This window comes from Neofelis nebulosa, chromosome 5 (assembly GCF_028018385.1).
Source record: "Neofelis nebulosa isolate mNeoNeb1 chromosome 5, mNeoNeb1.pri, whole genome shotgun sequence".
NCBI lineage: Eukaryota > Metazoa > Chordata > Mammalia > Carnivora > Felidae > Neofelis > Neofelis nebulosa.
Window position 1 is genome coordinate 60,089,243 of NC_080786.1, and position 5,577 is coordinate 60,094,819.

General features: G+C 33.8%; 1 pseudogene; it reads left to right on the forward strand.

Annotated features, from left to right (window-relative positions):
- The first annotated feature begins 1,426 nt into the window (after positions 1-1,426).
- LOC131513123 (dysbindin-like) lies at positions 1,427-5,163 on the forward strand (annotated as a pseudogene).
- Positions 5,164-5,577: the final 414 nt, after the last annotated feature.

Sequence of the window (5,577 nt, forward strand, 5' to 3'; positions counted from 1 at the left end):
CTATTGCGTTTTTATGGCAGATAAAATTCAAATGATAACTACCTTCAGTATTACTAACACTAGCAGTAGTTGGTAATATAGTATTGTCAGCAAAGATGATAACAGTTATAATAATAGTCATGACTAAGTTTTATATAGTGCTTTTTCGTGTCTGATACTAATCATTTTTATTTTCATAATAACCTTATTTTAAAGATGAAGAAGCTAATGAATACGACTTTCTCCAAATCACATTTCTGATTACTAGTGGAACCAGGATTTGAATCCAGAAATTTTCACCTCTAGGGCTCATGCTTTTTATAATTATTTTATAGATTATTTATAATTTATAGAAGCTCTGTAATACAGTTATTATGGTATTGTGGGAAAAAATGCCTATTGTATTCTTGCTTGACTAAACAGATGAAATCACTTGACTGTTTAAACATTTTTTCAAACAGGCACAATGTTGAGTAGACACATATGTTAAATAACATATATCATCATCCCTTTTTCGTTGTTGTTAATTTGTTTCCCATGTCCACTGTAGTAAAATGTAAGGATTTCTTGACAAAATGTTAAAATTGACAAATAATTTGTAATGGATCATAATGTGCTTCCTGAGTGCCTTAATTGTGTAATGAACATTTGCTGCTTTTGATATTCTACTTTACCATTTGATAAACAAGTCACTAGATATAAATCATTTAATAACTGTGAGGAATCTGCTTTTCCAGATTCTATAACATAAATTTCCTATGTATTTTAGGACAAGGAGAGTTAATTTTTCTTTTTCTTTCCTTTTTTGTTTAAAATTTTTTTTATTTAAATTCCAGTTAGTTAGTATACAATGTAATATTAGTTTCAGGCGTATAATATAGTGATTCGACACTTCCATACAACACCCAGTGCTCATCGCGACAGGTGCGTTCCCTAATCCCATCACCTGTTTCACCCATACCACCCACCTCCCCTGTGGTAACCATTAGTGTGCTCTCTGTGGTTAAGAGTTTCTCGATTTGTCTCTTATACACTGGAATATTACTCAGCCATCAAAAGGAACGAAATATTGCCATTTGCAACAATGTGGAAGGAACTGGGGGGTATTATGCTAAGTGAAATGAGTTAATTTTTCTTAAATATATTAATAAGTTAGGCAACTATAAAGAAATATTCAACTGATCTTAAGGCTTATCTCTCCCTAGTCATTCTTTTTTTTTTTTTAATGTTTATTTATTTATTTTTGAGAGAGAAAGAGCACAAGCGGGGAAGGAGCAGAGAGAGAAGGAGACACAGAAGCCAAAGCAGGCTCCAGCTCCAAGCTCTGAGCTGTCAGCACAAAGCCCAACTGAACTTGAACTCATGAACTGTGAGATTATGACCTGAGGTCAGATGCTTAACTGACTGAGCCACCTGGGCACCCCTATCCCTAGTCATTCTTGCAATGATGGTTCTAGCTCGCAGCAGAAGGTAATAAGATCTTTTGAATTATTAAAACATACTTTCATTTACTCTTACCATTGATGAAAACTTCAAAGGTATGTCTTACTACAACAATAATTGTGAGGAAAAATAAGTATTTTTTGATATGCGCTTTGTATTTTTATATGGTAATAAATGTAGCATTAACATCAACAATATAGCATTATAAATATTGGAATTGTTGTTTATTTGGATCTTGGCAATATTCCATATTTTTATGAGAAATACACGTTTTTTGAGAAAAATAACATGAAGCAAAACAACATTTAAGTTAATTTTCATTTTACTTAATTTTGTAATACCTTTCCATAAAGGTAATTATTCCTAAAAATGAAATTGATATTTCTATTTTTCCCCAAATATGAGTGCCATAATTGCCCTCTAGATATTTTAACTAATTTTCACACCCAACTGCAGTTTTTAAGGTGTCTCTTTCTTTACCCTTGCTAACAGTGTGCTTTATCATCAATATAATAACTTCAGTTTTGAAAAAAAAATACGATGCATACACCCCACTTTATAATCCTTTCTGAATCATCATACAAAGTATAAATTATAGCATAATGGTGATTACATTTTAGGGAAAAACATTTTAATGCATATTTATAAAGTATACTGTCTCCATTAACAAATATTGTAATTAATTTTAATACTGAGGGTATTATAAACAAAACATGTAAGTATATGTGTACATATGCATTTGCACATATGTATAGAATATACAAACTATAATGTTTATTGCTGCTTGCATTTGAGGTGAACTCTTCTTGAATTTCATTAAAGTTATATACAGATTTTTGTATGGATTTCTTTTTACTGGGATTTAACATTGGTAAACTATTGGAAAACTCAAATAACTTGTTAAAGCGGAAATCTTGCTTTTTGTTGTGAAAATGGCCTTTATCAAATACCATTATTTTATCAACAAGACAATTCTGTTACATCAAATAGGAGTTCCTCCTCTTCATGTGGTATTGCTGAAGATCAGAAAGATAGGGGTCTCATCTTAGTTCACACCTAACATGCACTGGAACTTTCACTGGATTATAAAACCCAAAATTTCATTTGCCCTGTTCCACCACAGTGAGAGTAAGCCATTGTTTTCTTCACCATTGTATTCTAGGTCACTAGAAAAGTAAACTCTGAAGTTTTTATATATGTAGATATACAGATATAGACTACATCTATATCTATAGTATATGATCTATAGAGAGTATATACTATATACCTAAGTAGATCTGTACCCAATCACTTTTTTCATTTATTAACTAGAACATTTCTATAAAACTTCATCTAACTTGCTATATATCTTAGATCTTTATACATACACACACATACACATTTCTTTTCACTTTTGCCTTTTTAAATATTGTTCTTGCCTTTTTTTCACTTTTATTGTCTAAATCCCCTTTATGCTTTTGACTGTATCTATTCTTTGTTGAAGACCTTGCAATTTAGTCTTCATCTCAGAGACTATTGTCTTTTATTTAATTTCTTCAGTCAGCTCTTATTTTATATGCTTTCATGTGTCCATTTGTAGCCAGACTCTTTGTATTTCTGAGTTTTAGTGCTATTTTGATTCTGAAAATGCTTGTTGAATTACATTTAATTCATATCAGAATGGTGTTACAGTTTTTGTTTTTTAATTTAGAGAACTTTTTGGTTAAGAAATAGAATGCTCATGTTTTCTTTTATTCTTACGGTAACTTTAATGGGTTCAGGTTCACATTTTACTGTTTTGATTAGTGTGTTGAATTTTCTGGGACTAACAGTACAAAGAGCCTATAAAGGTGAGGTTTGGTGACTTCCTTCACTTCTTAGCTCAATACCAAGCTATCCCGTTGCTACAGTGATGTCTCTAACAAATGGAAATTAACGGAATCTCTTCTGGCCCAACATTTTATATTTTTTGCTATTTTCTAATTCCAACAAGGCTTTAATTTTCAGGCACTTCTTTATATCTCTTCACCATCAGGCCTCCAAGGAGTCCCTTTATAAAGATTTTTCCATTGTCTGCAGACTTGATGCCTGCATGACACCACCATCCTCGGTAGCACACATTTTGAAGTGCAATTAACGTTCTCTGTTAATGTTTTCTGTGCTTTCTTAACCTGGTTCTACTTTTTCTTTCATTCTTTTTTTTTAATTTAATGTTAATTTATTTTTGAGAGAGAGAGACAGCATTATCAGGGGAGGCGCAGAGAGAGAGGGAAACAGAGAATCCCAAGTGGACACCAGGCTCTGTGCTGTCAGTACAGACAGAGCCCGATGGGGGACTTGAACCCACTAACCATGAGATCATGACCCGAAATGAAGTCGGACGCTTAACCAGCTAGCTTGGTTTGGCTTAAGCCACCCAGGCCCCCTGTCCTGGTTCTACTTTTCTACTATAGAAAATGAATATTATTAGGTGTTATCTGTAGTCATTCCCAATAGGACCCAACAGCAGTCCCTTATGTTCATCACAACTGCCTGTGACTCTCCATTCAGGTACTGGCTCCATTTAAGTACACACATTAAACACAGTCTGTGGTCTTAGGTAGTTATTTACCATTAGGTAAATTAAAATGTATGGCATTCTCTTTGTCCTAGTTATGCTGTTGGTATTAACTATGGATGATTTTATTATCTAACTTCACTGATCTGTAATTCTTTCCCTTGAAGGATGTGCAGAAATTCAAAATTTAAAAGTTCTCATTATCCTTGACGTACTTTGAAATTCTACATTAATATTTTGAATGGAACAAAGATACCATAGTTTAGAAAGAATTCTAAATCACAAACTCCTCCAGAGAAGGAAGACAATTATAATTTACAAAGCAAAGCTTTATTGCTAGAATAACTTTCACTCATTCAAAGGTCTTTGAATAGGAAGGGTATGAAAATAAGAATGTTCTAAGTGATATAGGCAATACTGCACTGAAGTGTAAGCATGGTGAAACTAAAGAAGACAAAGAACTGGGAATGTTTCATTTTTTCAAAAGGCAGAACTCATATGAATTAAAATGTCTCATTGCTTTAAAAAAACAATTTAAAATGTACTACTGAAAAGAGATACTATTCAAGGATTAAAGAAATCAGATAAAAATATTTAGAGTTAGGTTATAAGAGTCTTTATATAATTCCCCTAGCTAATAAAATTCAGAAAGCTTTTCAGCAACTGGAAAAATTGACCCCAAAGTATTCCATATTTGCCAAAGTACTCTGTTAGACTAGAACCACTTAGCAGATATGAAGATACATGAGCTACATGTCACAGAAGAGCCAAGCAATGTGCACGTGCTGGAGGGTTGGTGGATAGTGAGGTGGCTACGCTTTCAACACACTGGGAGAAAAAGAAGATAAGCCCTAATCGAATTACAGGAGTAACTTCAGCAGCTTCCAGTGTTCATAACAGACTTAGAATCCATGACAGCAAATCAGACTTTTATTTAGAGGCTAGTTTTGAGAAGATAGAGAACTGCCTGCCGAATCTGGAGGATTTATGTGGGCAGTGTGAATTACAACGATACATAAGTATAAGAAAAATAAAAGGAAGGAACTTTAAAGCTTCAGAGCTGAACTAGATGCAGAGCATACCAAGAAGGTCCTGGAATGCAGCAAACCTAGCAAAAGTTGTTTAAGCAGCTTTCTGAGGAAGACTTCCAACAGATCATGGAATAGTGTCTTTCCACAGGTCACCTTCAGAAAGCTGAGAGGTGAAGCTAGTTGGGGAGAGAGTCCACTGGCATCCGAAACTCTTCCAGGGTGTGCAGAGATGGTGTTTTGTGCTTCCCAGATTGGGGCATGGGATAAAGTCCTCGGAAGTCCCTTTCTATTATTAGTGGATGCATCATGCCATGTTTGTCTTGTCATTGCTTTTCCTCTTCCTACAGTTCTAGGCTTTAGTTGAAAATAATTAGAATACATGGAAAATGTTGAAGCAAAAAAATAAAAAAGACAAAAGAGGCATTACCCATAATTCTACAGCACAGTATAACCACACCTACTACTATTTTGGTGTGGTTCTTTCCAGTCTGTGTGTGTGAGAGAGCATTTATCAGTGTAATTGGAATCAAACTATACATAGATCTGGCCTTGTGTCTAACTTTTCTTAATATTGTTTGGCAATCTTGC